The following is a 21,024-nucleotide window of genomic DNA, read 5'->3' as shown; positions in this document are numbered from 1 at the left end:
CAGCTGTTCCAGTGATTCCGTTGTCATGACATTTCGGGTCCTCCCTCGAAATCGGGTCTCCATATCAGATTCAGAATCAAAATTAGCTTTATTTGCCAAGTATGTTGTTTACACACACAAGGAATTAGTCTTGGTGACAGGAGCTGCAGTGCAGAAGAAAGTACAGACAGTGCAGCTTACTCTGTGAACCTAACCTGGCCGGGAGCAGGTTTTCTTCGGTAAACCCAGAGTTTCTTTCGGTCTCCTCCCCTTTTTTAAAGAGGAAGTGGTGTTTAAACACCTCATTCATTCTTTCAGTACATTTTTATTAATAAAATTAATCTTTAATTAATAAATACAATATTGCTATTTTTACTGGTTTTTTTTCAATTTTTTAAATAAGATGAAGTCTATTAACTCCTTAACTGGCAACTGAATATACAGTAGTAGATTAGAGTTACATAATGTAGTTCTAAACAAATTCTACAGAATTAAACTGTGGCATTTACTGAAAATCACTGAACTCTGTTCATCTGTGCAACAGAAGTTGATGGACCGTCCTCCTGCTGTTCTTCCACTTTGGGGGCGGGGGGAGAGATAAGACTACCCATTTATACTTAGCTTTAAACTTAGATTCTACTCCACATAAAAATGTGAAAAAATCTGAATGTGTAGATTGTTTGATGTGACACATAACATTATCCCCATCGTCCTGTGAAGATGAGTACACTTTATAACACTATTTGTCATAATTTCTGGTGTATTGAGTAGGCTACTTACAACTGCCTGCAGGTTTTGTTGGGACAGGAGGCTCCAAAAGACAGATATTACCATCGGAATCTGTTGGGACCAACAAAAAGTAAAATAAATGGAAATATCAAAAATAGCCTATATAAAAAATAACACATTTGTAAACCTCTTACATTTTATGAAGGCCCTTGGATCTTCGGGAGTGACTGGCTCTGAAGTCCCTCCAGGAATTCCCCCAGCCAAAAATGCTGCTGCACTGCTAGACACTGGGATGCTATTTAGTTATTTAATATGTCAAATATTTGTAAATTCAGGTAGCCTACACCAATGATATGCTCAAACCTTACCTGATTGAATTATGTTCTTATATTTAATTTTCAGCTGCTGCCATGTTCTTTTAATACCTGCAGGATTGCACCCATGAAAATTAAAATTAGGTTGAATAACATACTGTTCTTCCAGTTTCACCTCTGATATTATAACAGTTGGGTAAGTTACTCTAAAATAGTTATTAATTACTAACTACAAATGACATCTTCAACCGTGTAATTAGATTAATGTAATAATGACTATCTTTAGAAAGTATTGGTCTACTTATTAATAAATCCCATATCAACCTCAACCACTTGAACAATACAAGGAGAGACAAGAAACTGCACTTTTAATGCTTTCAAATAAACAATATACAATTGCATGGATTATTCTTGAATTGACCAAAGTGTGTAGAGAGAGAAGGTTACATAAAAAATATACCTTTTAAAAATGTATGTTAAATATACAGAATTGTTCTATAGTCTAATGCAATTACATCAGATTTTACTTCAAATTACAGAAGAATTAAGAGTAATCCCTTTAATTAAATTACAGTATTTAGATTACTTGGTAATTAATTACACCCAACACTGTATAACTAATTAAAATGTAAACATACGCATTGACTCGAGCAACTATTTTCTCCCTAGCTAACTCTAGTTGTCCTTCGCTGCTGCAGCCGATATTTAAAAAATAATAATATGTCTTCTTACGCTTGCAGAAGCTGGTGAGAAATATGCAGACCTCTTTTTGTCTGGCGCTGTTACCATGGTGACTCATAATATCTGCACTCCATTGATAATGGCTTTTTATAGTGGTGGTGCACGCGCTTAACTCAGAGTCAGTCAACTCAGAGTTGATTGAACTAACTAATTTCCGCTGTTCTGTAACCGAAAACTCAGAGTTTCCCATCTCAGGGTAAGTCAACTCAGTTGAACCTCCTTTCTGAAACAGGCCCCAGGGGCCCGTTCTTCGTACGTCGCTAACTCAGTTAGCTGGATTTGATTGTTGGAGATTTGGCATGATCTTGGATTGTTTGGTTCTTCGACGCTCATCCTGGACTTGCTGTCATAGCAACAGGTGCCCAAGCTTAAACCTGCTCGGGAGCAGGCTTATTTCATGTTAACAGGATTAGATCCCGGCTTTATAAGCGGAGGTGATACGGGAAGTCTTTCGCAGCCATGTCTTGTCCGTTTTTACGACAAGAACCTGTCGCTGAAGGTGGTCTCACGCTGCACAATCCACTGCCGCTTTCTGAGCATGCAGCCTGACATCAAACAATTCACCATTTACCTTGGAGAAGCGAGTCCAGAATATATCAAATAATACAAAAAGTAATGTAATCAAAAAGTATGCAGTTGACTGATTAAAAATATCTTAGATGGTGTGCGACTCCATGTCCTACATCACAAATGTTGAAGCAAAATGGCCTGGTTCTGTGCATGACTCCAGGATTTTCAGAGAGTCACATTTATGCACATTATTTGAACGTGGTAAGGAAATATTTAATATCAAGCTCACTGTATTACATACATTTATTCTGAGCCTAACAAAACTGCATTTTTCCAGGTGCTTACGACGGGATCCTGCTTGGTGACAGGGGCTATACCTGCAGGCAGTATTTCATGACGCCATTCCCTGACCCAAACCCCGGACCACAAACCCGTTTCAATGCAGCTCTAGCCAGGACAAGGGCACGCATTGAAATGACCTTTGGGCAACTAAAGGAAAGATTTCAGTGTCTGAGGGTTGCACCTGACAGGGCCTGTGACATTATTGTTGCATGTGCCATACTCCACAATAGTGCCACCATCAGAAAGGAGAGGACCCCTGTGGTGGAGGTGCAGCCTGATGATGACCTCCAGCCAGTGCACTTGGACCAACCTAGTGGCAGAGCTGCACGGGACAGAATTGTGGAACACCATTTTTTTTTTTTTTTTTTTTTAAACAAAAACCTTCATTAAATGAATAGAAGACAAGACAACATGCTTAGTTCCTTGAGTTTTATTTCAATTATTCTTTGTCAAGAAAAGCCAATGATGGTCATCTTTTGCCTGCAATAAGATATATTGTTATCCAAGGTCAGCAATAGTACTCTGTGTGAAATAGTGTATTTAGCACTTACTCTGAAGTTCCTTTTGAAGCAACTCAATCTCTAGTGCCAGTTTTTTCTTCTTTAAGGTGTCAAGTTCTATTTCTCCCCTTCATTTTTCTGTTTTTTCAGGTCAAAATACTAAATTTTCAGTTGTAGATTCCGTTTATATACGGATATCACCCTGTGCCATGTTTGGATAAAAAGAATTTAAAAAAATAAAAAAGAACTGTCAACACAAGCCTCATGCAACAAAAATAAAAAGTACAAGTAGGTTACTACACTGCCCACCTCTGTATCACTTTGTGCAGTAGGCCTTTCCTCCTGCAACTCATATTGCAGTCAGAAATAATATGTACACAAGTTACTATAAATGAAGTAAAGTTATTTATGCACTTACAAGTACTTCCTCCAAAGGACAGTCATCTGAGAGGGTTTCTTCACTGTCCTGTGCAATGGAAACAAATGGGCATTACAAAGTGTTGCACTTTCTTCCCTTTTGATGTAAAGTTAGAAAAAGTCCACTTACTGCACATATTTCAGCCACTACTTTCTTGGGAACAGGTACAAGTGTTGGTGTATTATGTAAAACTGCACAAAAGAGGAAACACAATGGCATTACAATGAACTACACTATATGAACAAATGTGATCAGTAACTCATGGCAAAATATTCTTACATTAAGTTCAGCAGTTTTCACCTTCACAAGTCAAAGCAATTGATCACTACTCAATATTTAACAGCTGAAATTACTGTACCAGCCATTTGGATTATATAGGCCAAATTAATTTAATGCGGCAAAAAAAAAAAGATATATTTTACAGTGTAGCAAGATCATTTAAAGCTCATTTACCAGTAATGAAGGTGTTGCTGCTACTGGTTCCTGGCTGTTGGTCTGAGGAAGAGCTGCCCCCAGGGATGCCCTCCACAATGGGTCGGTTCACATTTAACCCCAGGGCCAGCTCTACTGCTGGGGTATAATGTGGTATAATGTGAGGGAGCAGGACCACCACCTGTTTGTTTTTTTTCAGCTCAGCCTTTTTCTTGGTTGCTGTTATAAACAGACAAACACATTTAACGGTGCTTTTCTTTTGTAAAAGAGACAAAGAACAGTAGAAGTAGAAAAGATTACCATTTTGAAGAATATTCTTGTACTTCCCTTTTACTTGTTCCCATGTTCTAGTCGGTGGCTCTGACATTAAGCAATTATGAAATGATTAAAATACAAGAATATACACTGTAATAAGTGATATAACCATAACATGGAACACTTACGCATTTCATTTGTCTGCTACTTTTTGCCAGCCCTCTCTCCTGGCTTTTGCACACTTTGAGGTGTTCCCTGGCGTTTTAATTAAGGTTTCATATTCTGCATAACCTTCAATAACTCTTGCTCTGCTGCGGAGAAAAACTGTGCGCGCTCTTTGGCCATGGTGAGCAGCCAATAGCAGCGTTGCTGATCAATGTTTCTACTATCGATACATATCCCCTTTTAAACCAGCGCATGAACGCGCAGTTATCTCAGATAACTCAATCCAGCTATACTAATCATAACTGGCAGGTGTGTTCGAAGAAACGAATTAGTCAGATCCTGATTAGGCCGATGATATCACCTTGGATGTCTCATAATTTGATCTTGGATGTTTCAAGCAACGTACGAAGAACGGGCCCCAGTTGCTATGACAGCAAGTCCAGGATGAGCGTCGAAGAACTCAGTTAGCTGGATTTGATTGTTGGCGATTTGGCATGATCTTGGATTGTTTGGGTCTTCGACGCTCATCCTGGACTTGCTGTCATAGCAACTGGGGCCCGTTCTTCGTACGTTGCTTAAAACATCTGAGATCAAACGAGACATCCAAGATGATATCATCGTGCTAATCATGATCTGACTAATTTGGTTCTTCGAACACACCTGCCGGATATGATTAGTATAGCTGGATTGAGTTAGTGAGATAATTGCGCGTTCACGCTCTGGTTTAAAAGGGGATATGTATCGATAGTAGAAACATTGATCAGCAACGCTGCTATTGGCTGCTCACCATGGCCAAAGAGCGCGCTCAGTTTTTCAACGCAGCAGAGCAGGAATTTTTACTGGAAGGGTATGCAGAGTTTGAAAAATATAATTAAAACGCCAGGGAACACTGGGAATCAAAGTGTGCAAAAGCCAGGAGAGAGGGCTGGCAAAAAGTAACAGACAAATTAAATGCGTAAGTGTTCCATGTTATGGTTATATCACTTATTACAGTATATATTCTTGTATTTTAATAATTTCATAATTGCTTAATGTCAGAGCCACCTCAGGACCCACTAGAACATGGGTGTCACGCTGAGGCAAGGATGAAGCAGAGAGAGAATCCATATGCAAGCACACATTTAATAAAACAAACAGGTAATCCAGGCGGAACACGGAACTCAGGACAAGAAAAGGTAACAGCTACATTAAACAACGACCGACAACCAACAACTGAAGCACAGAGGTTTAAATACACAGACAAACAAGCTAAACAAGATAACAAGGGGGTGTGGCTAATTAGAAACACCTGGGAGAACTAATAAGCAAGAAAAACTACAAAGGACTACAAAACATGACACAGAACAGGAAATAACAAAAGTGCACACAAGACAAGGGAAACACAGGACAGGAAACATTACATAGCCCCCCACCTAAGGAGTGGATTCCAGACACTCCTCAGAAAATAAAAGTCCAGGAGGGTGGTGGGTCTGAGGCGGGTCCGGGGGCGGGACGGGGGGCCAGGCCCGTGGAGCGGAAGAGGGCCTGAAGACTCCGGCAGGGCAGAAGGCCAGGGCGGAGCAGGCTGTGCAGGCGGCCAGGGCGGAGCAGGCTGTGCAGGCGACCAGGGCGGAGCAGGCTGTGCAGGAAAATACTCAGGCAGGAAGGTCTCGGTGAAACATGATTTATGCAGGATAGTCTCGGCGGGACGAGACTCCTGCACGATGGCCCTTATGGCAACACGTACTGACCTCAGCGGGGAATCAGCCACACTGGATACCAGTCCTGGACGATAATAGACCGATCCGGTGACTAGCTTGATGGCTGGCGTTACGGGGACGGTCTCTGGAAACGCCCCCTCAACAGTAGGGGGCTCGGGGAATTCTGCTAAGACGTAACGAGGCTCTGGACGGTCTGCTGAGACGTGACGGGGCTCTGGACGATCTGCTGAGAAGTGACAGGGCTCTGGAAGATCTGCTGAGAAGTGACAGGGCTCTGGAAATTCTGCTAAGAAGTGAGAGGGCTCTGGAAGATCTGTTGAGACGTGACAAGACTCTGGTGCGGCTGCCATTATAGGCACGGAAGTAATGGTGCATTCCTCCGTGCCCCCCACGGTGAACGCTGAACCAATAGTCAACAAGGCATAATCCATAAACTGACTGAGCGATGAACGGGGACCCTCACGGATTAAACGTGATCTAAGCGGCTGATTAATGCCGTCACAAAAGAAATCTATGAGCACACAGTCCGGCATATCAGAACAGTAGGCGAGATCTAAATACTCTTGGATATAGTCCTCAAGCGATCGAGAGCCCTGCTTAAGGGTTAATAACATTAGTGAATTGTCCAAACCTGGCCGATATTCACAGAGAAAGCCGCTGGATCCTTGTAGTGGCGAAGTATTCTGTAATGATGCAGCGGACGAGGAGGGATCCATTTGCAGCTTTTATTAGAGTGGTCAGACAGGCAGGGTTAAACAACAGCAGACAGGGCAAAGCAGGCTAGGCAGAGACAAACCAGGTGAACAGGCAAGGGTCGAGGCAGGCAGCAAGAATCAGGAATCAATAGACAATCCAGGTCAAGGCAGGCAGAGAACAATCAGGAGTCGAGATACACAGTCCAAGGTCAGTAAATGAGAACAGCAAACACAGGAATAACCGCTCGGAATTGAAAGCCAGGGCAATGCAAAACTTCGCAATGAACTTGAGTGAACAGGGTTTATATGGGTGAGTGTGGATGAGCTGCAGGTGTTTGTGTAATCAGTCCCAGGTAAGCGGCATGATGGGATATGTAGTTTGTGAGGAAGTGATCCTAGTCTATTGTGGAGCGCCCTCTGGTGGCTCTGGAGGGCACTCCAGCTGGTGATCGTTACATAGCCCCCCCCCCAAAGAGCGGCTTCCAGACGCTCCAAAACTGACCGGGTGGGAGGTGGCACGGAGGCGGATCTGGGGGCGGGATGGTGGGCCAGGTCCCTGGAGCAGAAGAGGACCAAGAGACTGCAGCAGGACGGAAGGCCAGGGCGGAGCAGGCTGTGCCGGCGACCAGGGCGGAGCAGGCTGGGGCGGAGCAGGCTGTGCCGGCGACCAGGGCGGAGCAGGCTCTGCCGGCGACCAGGGCGGCCACGGGAAAAGAACAGGCACCCGCTCAGGAACAGACACCGGAACAGGAACAGAAACAGACACCGGCTCAGGAACAGACACCGTGGCAACGGCTATCTCTGCTGAGGCCTCAGGCAACGTGGCAGTGGCCATCTCGTCCGGAGACACTGGCTCGGCGGCGGTCCTCCTGTCCGAAGACACAGGCGTGGATTCGACCATCTTGTCCAAAGACACAGGCGTGGAGTCGGCCATCTTGTCCGAGGACACAGGCGTGGAGTCGGCCATCTTGTCCGAAGACACAGGCGTGGAGTCGGCCATCTTGTCCGAAGACACAGGCGTGGAGTCGGCCATCTTGTCCGAAGACACAGGCGTGGAGTCGGCCATCTTGTCCGAAGACACAGGCGTGGAGTCGGCCATCTTGTCCGAAGACACAGGCGTGGAGTCGGCCATCTTGTCCGAAGACACAGGCGTGGAGTCGGCCATCTTGTCCGAAGACACAGGCGTGGAGTCGGCCATCTTGTCCGAAGACACAGGCGTGGAGTCGGCCATCTTGTCCGAAGACACAGGCGCAGAAAGAGGAAGAGGAACAGATTCAGGCTCAGTATCAGGATCAGATTCAGGCTCAGTATCAGGCTCAGGAACAGATTCAGTCTCGGCGGGACGAGACTCTGGACGGGCGGACGTGACGTGAAGCTCTGGCTCGGCAGGACTGACGTGAAGCACTGGCTCGGCAGGACTGACGTGAAGCTCTGGCTCTGGCTCGGCAGGACTGACGTGAAGCTCTGGCTCTGGATCAGGATCAGGATCAGTGCGCTCTGAGCTTGACGGGACCAGCGGCAGCGAGGGCCTTGAGCTGGGTAGGACCAGCGGCGAAGAGGGCTTTGAACTGGACAGGACCAGCAGCGAAGAGGGCTCTGAGCTGGGCAGGACCAGCGGCGAAGAGGGCTCTGAGCTGGGCAGGACCAGCGGTGAAGGCTTTGTGCTGGGCAGGACCAGTGGTGAGGGCTTTGTGCTGGGCAGGACCAGCGGTGAGGGCTTTGTGCTGGGCAGGACCAGCGGTGAGGGCTTTGTGCTGGGCAGGTCCTGCGGTGAACACAGCTCTGGACTGGCGTGAAGTGCAGGCTCGACTGGACTGGCGTGAAGTGCAGGCTCGGCTGGACTGGCGTGAAGTGCGGGCTCGGCTGGACTGGGGTGAAGTGCGGGCTCGGCTGGACTGATGATGGGGAGTTCGGGGACCACCGGAACAGGGACCACCGGACTCAGGACCACCGGACTCGGGACCACCGGAACTGGGACCACCGGACTCGGGACCACCGGAAACCAGCATGGCTCTGTGCTGGATGGAACCAGTGGCGAATAGGGCCCTGGGCTGGACATCACCAACCCAGGGTCGAAGAGGGGCCAGAATGGAGAGTGCTGTCGGGACTCCTCTCGACCACCTCCTCTACTGCGGCCTCCACGGGACCCACGAAATATGACCAACCGGGTCCCCTCAAAAGATTGTCCTTTCTCTGGTGGCTGGGGAAGAGACACTGGCAAAAATGCTGCTGGATTCATCATTAGGTCGGTCGTTCTGTCACGCTGAGGCAAGGATGAAGCAGAGAGAGAATCCATATGCAAGCACACATTTAATAAAACAAACAGGTAATCCAGGCGGAACACGGAACTCAGGACAAGAAAAGGTAACAGCTACATTAAACAACGACCGACAACCAACAACTGAAGCACAGAGGTTTAAATACACAGACAAACAAGCTAAACAAGATAACAAGGGGGTGTGGCTAATTAGAAACACCTGGGAGAACTAATAAGCAAGAAAAACTACAAAGGACTACAAAACATGACACAGAACAGGAAATAACAAAAGTGCACACAAGACAAGGGAAACACAGGACAGGAAACATTACAATGGGAACAAGTAAAAGTGAAGTACAAGAATATTCTTCAAACTGGTAATCTTTTCTACTTCTACTGATTAGTCTCTTTTAGCAAAGACATTTTAAATGATGTGTCTGTTTGTCTGTTTATGGTTATCTGCAACCAAGGAAAAGGCGGAGCAGAAAAAAACAGGTGGTGGTCCTGCACCCCCACGTTATACCCCGGCAGAAGAGCTGGCCCTTGGGCTAAATGAGAACCGACCCATTGTGGAGGGCATTCCTGGGGGCAGCTCTTCCTTAAGGCCTATTTATACTTCTGCGTCGGACCTACGCCGGAGCCTCTACGCTGTAGGCAACGCGTTGGTTTTAATTTATACTTCTGCGTCGTTGTCCGCGTTGACGCGCAATTACTCATGCAGAGGGACCATGTGAAACCCGAGGGAGGGGTTCTAGCAGACCAATCACAGCGCTTGCGTCCGCGTAGAATTGACGCGTTGTTACATTTTTGGAGAGGTGCGCATCAGGGTACGCCAAAGGGTACGCGCGCTAAGCACAGCCTACGACGTAGCTACGGCGTAAGTTCGACGCAGAAGTATAAATAGGCCTTTAGACCTAAAGCCAGGGACCAGTAACAGCAACACCTTAATTACAGGTAAATGAGTTTTAAATCATCTTGCTACACTGTAAATAATTTGTTGCTGCATTAAATTAAGTATGTCTATAATCCAAATGGCTGGTACAGTATCAGCTCCGCTTATGAAGCCGGGATCTAATCCTGTTAACATGAAATAAGCTTGCGCACCTGTTGCTATGACAGCAAGTCCAGGAGGAGCGTCGAAGAACCAAACAATCCCAGATCATGCCAAATCGCCAATAATCAAATCCAGCTAACTGAGTTAGCGACGTACGAAGAACGGGCCCCAGGTGCGCAAGCTTAAACCTGCTCGGGAGCAGGCTTATTTCATGTTAACAGGATTAGACTGCGGCTTCATAAGCGGAGCTGATACGGGAAGTCCAGCGCTTATGAAGCCGGGATCTAATCCTGTTAACATGAAATAAGCTTGCGCACCTGTTGCTATGACAGCAAGTCCAGGATGAGCGTCGAAGAACCAAACAATCCCAGATCATGCCAAATCGCCAATAATCAAATCCAGCTAACTGAGTTAGCGACGTACGAAGAACGGGCCCTGAGGTACGAAGAACTGAGATTTTGCGTTACAATAGTGCACTTTCTGAGATATATATTTTTTCTCGTGACTGGTGAGATTGTCGTTTACATGATTAATTTGTTGGAAACGCACACTTATTTTCGACTTGTCGGAGTCGGGCTTTAACTACAGCACAAACTGTTTGCATTGCCTTAAGATTATTTGCGAGTGGCTCTTTCCTTTACACTATTGGAGATGCGGAGAACTTGATGGAAAGTGCTGTCTGTCGTGTCATTCGGAGTTTACCTGGCGCTTTTAGGTTTAAAAAAACAGTTTTAGGTTTTTTTGTGGCATTTCCAAGCCACTTAAAGGAGCTGTATGTAGTTTTCAGCGGCCTCTAGCGGTGATGTTTCAGATTGCAACCAATAAGTTGACAAGCGCGTGCTCTTGCGCGTGCTCGAATTTATGAGCGAGCACTGTGGATACCGGCCAGACTGAGACGCGTCACGCAACACACCAGAGAGAGCATCCCACAACATGCTAGAAACTCAGGTAAACTCCCACTGCAACGTTACAATAATAGGCTACTTTTATCAGCTTGACGTTGAACTAATGCTCCATGCTCGTACCATGATAAGAATGGAACCCTATCAATCGTGCCGAATTTTGCCACTGCAAGCACTACTTCACATTTTCTTCAGGAAATGTATACATTCTAGGTTTGTAGAAATTTAAGGTCTCTCCATGATTCAAACGCTCTGCCGATGTTGATCCGTGTTTTTTTCACCCGAAGTTCATCCGATTCACGTCTGGCCTTTAATACGAGCTTCAGCAGAAAGAAAAAAACGTTTTATTGTTTTTTTTTATCAATATGTGGAGTTTGTGTTGGAGTCTGTGTTGTGCTGGGAGCAGGTCGTTTCTTAGTGTTATCAGACATGTCATAAGTTGCATAAGTCATAAGTCCATGTCATAAGTTGCAGTGTCGTCGCTGTTGAGTGCAAAATCAGTAGGCTAGACGAGGCGAGAGGCTCGGGAGCGCTCCGCGCATGCAGGTGACGTCACTGGATTTCGCGGTAAATCCGACCCGGCACCTTCACATAAACATAAGAATACTTGCTTTCAGAGGTAATAGCAAAACCCGAAAAGTGGATCATTTTAATGTGATTTTACAACCCCTTCACACACAGGCAATAAAAAAAGGATTCGTTTTAGTAGAAAAGCTACATACAGCACCTTTAAGACCCAATGTTGTAAAGCAGTTTTTTTTTTAAGCATTTTTTTTTTTAGGCTATCATAATTTTTTATGAAGATCATGCATTCATGACCATGCCGATTACAGTATATGTTACTCAGGCTTCACTAACGTGATTGGTACCATAGACTATAGGCTAGACCAGGGGTCGGCAACCTAAGGCACGCGTGCCAAATGCGACTCTGATACTTTCCAGACAAGTTACATACTCTCCTGTCACTTGTTTCAAGAGCTTCACTTGGTCAAAAACCAAGTGATAACCTGCACAATGTAAAATTGTCAACATCAAATTATGTACTACATATTACAGCATTGTTTCAATACAAGACATACCAATGGACTCGCGCAGCTTTCTGTCTTCTTTGGGCACCAGATGTTCCTTCCTCACCCGAAACAAAGGACTTATTCGATTAGCTTGCGTTGATATAAGGACTGGTCTTCCTTCTCTGCTGTAAAACAAGAAAGTCTCGACTTACTCTATGTGTAGGCATGTGCCGGTATCACATTTTCATGCTGCGATTAATTGAGTGATCTTTTATCACGGTATACGGTATTATCACGGTATTTGAATTGCACATGAGAAACAGATGGATTTGGGGGGGATGTAAAAAATAAAATAAAACTTGCATCACAAGGTGTAATTGTGATTGTCAAAACATTTGGTAACTAAACTGAATTTTATTAAGTTTAGTGACAACATGTTACAATGATTACATGGTACAATGACTGGTAGGCTACTGTTTGTATTGCTTAACACAAATTTAACGATTTCAATTCAATACTTGGGATTTGATTTAAATCTTGATTCAATATTGACTTATTTTGGATAAATATTAGGAAGGCTACAGTAGATAGCCCACGTTATTTTTTTCTCATGAAAAAAAATATCTCACATAATGCTATGTAACCATATAGAACCCTATCAGCTGGTATTTTTAAAGGTTACAAATAACTAATTAAATCAAATATAATGTGGTTTTCATTATAATAACAATTATGTAATGACACAAGTAAAAATATAATATGTAAAGTGCAGTGCACATATTCAGCAAAATACTCCTCTTTATCTATATGTTTTAGTCATCTAACATGCTGCTGGTCATTAAATAGTTTAAATGTAACGTTCTGTGACACAATTGTTCTCCTGTTTCATATCAAAAGTAACCTGCTCTGTCTTGTTTGACGGTATTCGTGTCCTCTTTGCTCCGCGATTTTTCTCTGCGTGAGAAAACCATAGGAGAAAACGGATGTGTGGCGTGAGCGTATGAGGAGTCTCGCGCTGAATGCGTCGAGTTGGCAGCTCTGCTTTTAGAAGCGGGATGGATCCGGATAGATCGGCGGCGGCGTTCCTCCTTCCGCCATGCTGCTTCTCCATGTGAGGACTGTTTACATTAGACTAGAAGTGCGCACCGGCCGCATGCTTATACACGTGGCGATTGTTTACATCAGAATGCGCACGTGTTTTGCGCAGTTTGTTTAAGCGGTTGATGGAAAATAAGCTAATGCGCGTTCTAAAAATCTAAATTCGGATCTATTATTTTTCACGGTATTTTGAAGTGCCCGCGATAACAATATCGTGCATATTCATTACCGCGATTTATCGCATTACCGAATACCGGCACATGTCTATCTATGTGCAATTACTATTGTTCTTGAACCATAAATTAAGACAGTTATAAATAAGTTAATTTACCATACGATTCAAGTCAAGTCAAGTCAAGTCAAGTTTATTTGTATAGCGCTTTTCACAATACAGATTGTATCAAAGCAGCTTCACAGTATTAAATTAAAATAATACAACAATGTTTGTTTCAAGAGGAATTTATTGATTGATAAAATTAAATTAAATATCCCCAAAATATCCCCAACTGAGCAAGGCAAAGGCAACAGTGGCAAGGAAACGAAAAACTCCATCAAGTGACCTAATGGTGTCCTAAAACTCCATCAGGTGACCTAATGGAGAAAAAAAACCTTGGGAGAACCCAGGCTCAGTCGGGGGCCAGTTCTCCTCTGGCATTTATGAGCTACAGGCCGGATTGTAGTTTGAACTGTAGGATTATATGAATGCCTGGCTGAAGAGATGCGACTTTAATCTAGTTTTAAACTGGGAGAGCGAGTCTGAGCAACGAACAGTATCAGGAAGACTATTCCAGAGTTTTGGAGCCAAATGTGAAAATGCTCTCCCTCCTTTGGTGGTTCTGGATATCCTAGGTATGACCAAAATCCTTGAATTTAGTGATCTTAAAGAGCGCGATGGATTATAGGGGCGATAGAAGATCCGTTAAATAGACTGGAGCTAAGCCGTTTAGAGCTTTATAAGTCAGTAGCAATACCTTATAATTAATACGGAACTTTATAGGTAACCAATGCAGTGATGATAAAATCGCTGTTATATGATCATATTTTCTTGATCTCGTAAGAACTCTAGCGGCGGCGATTCAGGAGAGAGCATTTGATGAGTAAATACCGATTTCAATATTCTAGAAACTAGTGGTGCACGATATATCGGCCGCCGATATAATATCGGCCGATATGGTCATTTTTTTACACATCGGTATCGTTCCGATGTCAAAATATGGCCGATGTGAACAGGCCGACATTTGACGTGTGAAGTTGAAGATGAAGTTGACGATGCTGACTCGATCTTAGCAGTAGTGAATGTGCCTGAGATAAATACACATTTCATACAGATGACATAAGCAGAGAACAGTCTGTTTTCTTTCGTTTTGAATTGTTCTGTTTAAAAATAGACATTTCAAGCTTTCTATATATGTCTCCGGTCTGTGAGGCAGGTAGATTTCGGTTCATTGATGAGACGCGCTTCAGGTTCACGCGCCCTCGCCTCCGTGTCCTGATTAAATATTTTCTACTATATTTACTTCTTATTTAATTCAATCCAGGCAATTGGTTGATGAAACATTTATCAAAATTAAGATACAATTAATACAAAACGAAATTAAATTTAAAGACAGGCTTTTTGTGCTTTCTGTTTGAGGTCTCTGTGAAAGTTTTAAAGCAGTCTTAGTGGCGCTTTCAGAGCGCTCACGTCAACTGTCCCGTCCGTAACATTGTTAACGCAGTCCAGTGCGACTTATGTTTTTTTCCTCTTCATGACACATTTTTGACTGATCGTTTTTTGACTCGTAGATATTTGAATATATTGCTTGATATTTGATACCCGTTCGAATTAGATTTTTCTCAAAAGTGACAGCACGTGTGATTTGTGGATTACTGATAAGCGCGAGTGGAGAAACAGGCGTTTATTGATTCATTCTCAGTGTTGAGAAACGTATAGCCTTCATGTGTTACGTTATTGTATTAATAATAACTAAAGTAGCCTACCTAATTATGTTACATATTTATTTTGTATGAAAACTAGCGCGTTCGTTACTTGTGGATTAAAAAGTAGGCTACCGTTGTATCAGTGCTGCGCGAGCTCTCTCTCTCACAAACACGGACGCGTGCACACACAGAGAGAGAAGATAATTGTAAAATGAAAAATTGACGGGCTAAGTTTAAATTTTGTTCTTGCTTGTTTTTTTTCTGTCAAAATATCAGAAAGTATTTTGTATTATCCATCCGTGTTTTTAAAATTCGTTAAATGACGGACGTTTTACTGTTAACACAGCCCATGTCGGATTGGTCTTATAGCCTAGGCTACTTGTTATTATTTTAAGAATGATTCGTTATGCTATTATTGGACTCCTGTCTATTCATTGTCAACTGTTTTCTATAAATATGTTTGTATTGGCTAACATTTATTCAGTTAATGAGTGTCCTGTTTAAAATGTGCAATGTTCAAACGCAAAGACAGCACGTCACAAATAGAAGCCCTTTTCCCTGTGGTATTTTTTAGTATCATATCGAGGGCTTGGAACCAGAGGGGCGTAAGTGGCATTTTGGGCGAAAATGAGTTCTATATATCAAATTAAAGGTCTTGATGAGCTCTATCTAGTTGTGCCAAAAAGACGCATCAGAAATCAACTTGTATTGAATAAAGCAACAAAACAACAAAGACCTAACACAAAAGTTTGAGCATTGTTTGGAGCCAGAGGGGCGTATGTCCACTTACGCCCTTCTGGCTCTAAAAAATACATGTATGGCCTACACATTGTTTGGAACCAGAGGGGCGCAAGTGGCATTTGACAAACTTTACAGGAGAGCCAAAACAAAATTTTGACCACGCTTCAATCAACTGTATTTATTAACCTTCAACCACAACATTGCAACCACATACATACTTATATGAGTAAGTTCTTAAGTGAACATATTATGGAATATTAACACGATGAACATATTCTAAAACCTTGCAAAATCTTGAAAATATGGCAAAAACATCAAATACGCCTTTTTGGCACCAAACATTTCCAATTCCTCTAAAGAAAAATAGGGCGTATCTGCTGATCAATGCAGAAATGATTGGTCAAAACATTGGTTAAAAACACTCTAACTTCATAACTTTTCATTTTATTTAAAATACTGTATACATAGTCATTTAATTTGATCATTTCTAACCGTTTAATTTCAATTCTCATTTATGAGTTCACATTCATGTCAAACAGTTTAACATTTAATTTCAAACAGTTTAACATTTAAGTTCACACAGTTTAATTTCTCTTGTTTATTACACATTTCACTTTTTAGTTCACTTTAGTTGAACTAAAAAGTTCACTCACTGCCCACTGTCAGAGTGTTATAGAACTCTGCATAACAGTGAGGAATACTCCCATTGGTGCACAGGGTGAGTAGGTCTTTTTTCTTTAAGGCACTGATCACTGGAGGATTTTCATACAATGAGCTGGGGTGTGTGGTTCTGGTGCCTCTGGTGCCTCTTGTTGCCTGTTGTGCCACCGTCAGTTTTCGGAAGGTTGGGGCGGTGAAATCATACTTGAAGAAGATTGTTTTTGGTTCATCTTTCGTGTAGCGGAACCATTTAATCTTCTGCCAATGAACTGATTGTCCCTCCTCATCTTTTGTTCTGTTTTTGAGTATGTGGTTGGAGAGGGACTTGAAGTACAGAAAGTCCTTGTGTCCAAGTTCATGTACACTATGGGTCGTTCTTTCTTTCCATTCTCACAAGTGTGTAGTAGCCATCATGGATGGCTACTAGACATGGAGTGTGATAGTGTGCATGCTGCAGTGGAAACTGCAAGAAGAAAAGTTTCTATTTACTCCCATTTCTATTTACTCCCATACTTCTATTTACTGATGGCTACTACACACTTGTGAGAATGGCAAGAAGGAACGACCCATACAGTGTACATGAACTTGAACACAAGGACTTTCTGGACTTCAAGTCCCTCTCCAACCACATACTCAAAAACAGAACAAAAGATGAGGAGGGACAATCAGTTCATTGGCAGAAGATTAAATGGTTCCGCTACATGAAAGATGAACCAAAAACAATCTTCTTCAAGTATGATTTCACCGCCCCAACCTTCCGAAAACTGACGGTGGCACAACAGGCAACAAGAGGCACCAGAACCACACACCCCAGCTCATTGTATGAAAATCCTCCAGTGATCAGTGCCTTAAAGAAAAAAGACCTACTCACCCTGTGCACCAATGGGAGTATTCCTCACTGTTATGCAGAGTTCTATAACACTCTGACAGTGGGCAGTGAGTGAACTTTTTAGTTCAACTAAAGTGAACTAAAAAGTGAAATGTGTAATAAACAAGAGAAATTAAACTGTTTGAAATTAAATGTTAAACTGTTTGACATGAATGTGAACTCATAAATGAGAATTGAAATTAAACGGTTAGAAATGAAATGTTAAACAGTTTGAAATGATGAAATGACTATGTATGCAGTATTTTAAATCAAATGAAAAGTTATGAAGTTAGAGTGTTTTTAACCAATGTTTTGACCAATCATTTCTGCATTGATCAGCAGATACGCCCTATTTTTCTTTAGACGAATTGGAAATGTTTGGTGCCAAAAAGGCGTATTTGATGTTTTTGCCATATTTTCAAGATTTTGCAAGGTTTTAGAATATGTTCATCGTGTTAATATTCCATAATATGTTCACTTAAGAACTTACTCATATAAGTATGTATGTGGTTGCAATGTTGTGGTTGAAGGTTAATAAATACAGTTGATTGAAGTGTGGTCAAAATTTTGTTTTGGCTCTCCTGTAAAGTTTGTCAAATGCCACTTACGCCCCTCTGGTTCCAAGCCCTCGATATTTGGATATTGGAATAATAAATAAAGTAGCCTATCTTAATTTTACACAATGTTCCTGTTTTTTGTGTGTTTTTTTTTACTGTTTTCTAAGGGTTTCTTAATTTTAGACAAGTTGACCAGCACACATTACTGTATATGCAATGCAGTATAATGCATGTGTGTCGTATGTGACATATTTTGCACACAGGTAAAGGTGCCCAATATCAGTCATTTCTAAAGTAAAAAAAAAGTGTTTTGGAAAATAGCTCTTTATTTGATAATCATTCAAATTTGTTTTCTATACAGAGATATCGACATCGGCAAATATCGGTATCGGCCATAACAGCAATATTAATATCGGTTATCGGTATCGGCCTCAATTTTCACATCGGTGCATCACTAATTGTAATCAATACAATGCAATTAATATCAACTTTCTGACAGTGTGTGTACGAGTATACAAATATGTACGAGTATCGTATACGAATTTGACAACTTGTTAAATCTTGTGAATTATTAAGACTTTCAGACTATCTTCGTACTGATTGGGCTATGGGTTTTGCGAGAAAAGGTTTAAGAAACAACAAATGCTTGATAAAATGTTTGATTTAGGGTTCGAACCAACACATGTATATACCATTGCGAATATTTGCCTTTGCAGCTGTCGGTCTCCTCCGTTTACTTGTCCTCAAACAATAATAGTCCGAAAGGTCCTTTTGGTCTTTTCAGCTGAAAAAAGAGAAAATAAAATATCATTATGTTGTTTTACATCATTCCTGTGGTAAAAGCATGGTAAGCGTTGTGGTTAATGTGCATTTACAATAAGTATCACATTAAAACTCCCAATACAGTGTGGTAAAAGCATGGTAAGTTTTGTGATTACTGTCTTTTTACTACACTTACCACAGTAAAACTAATGTTAATGTGGTAAAAGCATGGTAAGTGTTGTTTGTACTGTGCTTCTACTACAAATACAACTTTGGAACTAATTGTACTACTTTTAATCTGATATGAATATGATTAACTGATTTAAGGTCTTTAGGCCTATGCTCACAGGCAGTGTAACTTAATCACCCTGTTTTGAATTAGAAAGCAATAAAACGCAAAGCCTCAGTGGAGATGACAGATATAATGCCGTGACTGAACGTGAGCTAATCTGATTAATATCGACAAACAGAAAATACATTATATATCACACATTATTCGGACAGCGTATTTACTACTTACCAACATCTGACACACGTGAACTGATGCCAAATATCGCGATGTGTTCGGAACGAGACTTCTTCAGGCTTCTAAGGGTTTGAAACTTGCTGGCCCAGAAAAGTTCATTAAACACATCCTTAATATAGTCCAATTTAGTCATTTAATCAAAAATATCTTAATTTGTGTTCCGAAGATGAACGAAGGGGTTGGAACAACATGAGGGTGAGGAATTACTGACAGAATTTTCATTTTCGTACTTAATAATCGTGACCACCAATAGCAGCGCTTACTGATCGTGACGTGGCCAATAGCAAAGCAGAATCATTGTGGGAAATACCGACTGTATTAACGAATAAAGGTAGAATTTGTGTTCTTATCGTGTTTAACACATCTGTATTTGCCCGCGCGAGTATATACAACTTCAAAAATCGCAGCTTCAATTCAATTTACAGTTACCGTCGAAGAGAAACACAGGTCTTATCTGCCCTATATAAATAACAGCCTGTACACTCTTTAGGATGTGGAGGGTAGGGTGATGAGGCTGCGAGCTACACCTATGAACCATTGAATCACTTTGCTGGCTGGTGCACCGGCTAATCGTGGTTGCCTTGATGCACTTGCTGATCTGGCCGGGTTGACACTCATCGGATGCCTTCCACAAATGGTTTTTTTCGACTTTTTTTTTTTTTTTTGGACTTGTTTCTTCATCATAATGACACAAGAAAATCATTCAATCATTTTTTAAGATTTACAATCTGCACATCGCCCCGTTCATTATTCTCTTTCGGAATGAAAGATGACATTTAAAAAAGGGTGCAGCTTGGTTTTTTTCTTTAAAAAAACAGAAATGGCTGGATTTTCTTTTACAAATGTATTGTTGTCATCAAATAATAGTATTAGAAAATTGGACGACATTTCCCATCGCTTTTTCATTTGGAATATTTATTTATACGTTTATTGGATTTCATTTGACTGATCGCATCTTTACCCAGAAGTGCCAAGTCATAGATATATACACTAGACGTGGCCTTGGCTGCGGCAGTTGATTGGAACGAATGCCTTACATATATAAATTAATTAATTAGCAAAACTTGGCCACTAAATATTTCATATTCAATTATTTTAATGATCACAATTAAAGTTTTCATTTTATTAACTGAACAACATTCAGCATTCAATCAAATATTATAAAATATGTATTATTATTAATAATGTTATTTCAACATAATATCTCGTTATTTCGACATAATATGTGTGGGTGCAACAAGCAAGATGTGCATTTGGAAATCCGGTGACGCGTGCATTGATTTTTATTAATAATCTAGTGTTTTCTGACAGTGTCGACTCGGCTGCAAAGATGAAGTTGACGATCGCCGTATAGTGAACGCGCCTATAGAGAGAAATGCACATAATGGATTACATAATCAGAGAGTAGCCTTTTTCTTTTCGTTTTGAATTATTTCGTTTAAAGACATTTCAAGCTTTGTGTATTTGATGTATTTCTCATGTCTGTGTGTGTGAGGCATACAATGAGTTTCGTTAAGTTAGGATGAGATGCGCTCCAGTTAACGTGCAATGCAAGATTATCATTTTTTTATTATTATTTATTAAATCTTATTGATCTTATTTATTAAATACAGGCTGATGAAAAATGTATTAAAATTAAGATACAATTTATACAAAACGAAATTCACTTTTACTCGTGCTGTTCACTTTTCATAAATCAACATACATGGGGAAAAAAAAAAACATTATAACATTTGAACAAATATGAAAATAAATGCGCTTATTTAATGGCTACAACAGTATAGGCCTACAGACTCTCTATTTGTACAAATTGCTGCACATTCATTTAATTCTGAATTTTGCACACACAAGTTGATAGGCATTTGTTCAAATCAAGTTCATGATAATTG

This window comes from Leuciscus leuciscus (genome assembly GCF_965113295.1).
Source record: "Leuciscus leuciscus genome assembly, contig: SUPER_2_unloc_1, whole genome shotgun sequence".
NCBI lineage: Eukaryota > Metazoa > Chordata > Actinopteri > Cypriniformes > Leuciscidae > Leuciscus > Leuciscus leuciscus.
The sequence above is the reverse complement of the archived record's forward strand: the minus strand, read 5'-3'. Positions refer to the sequence as shown.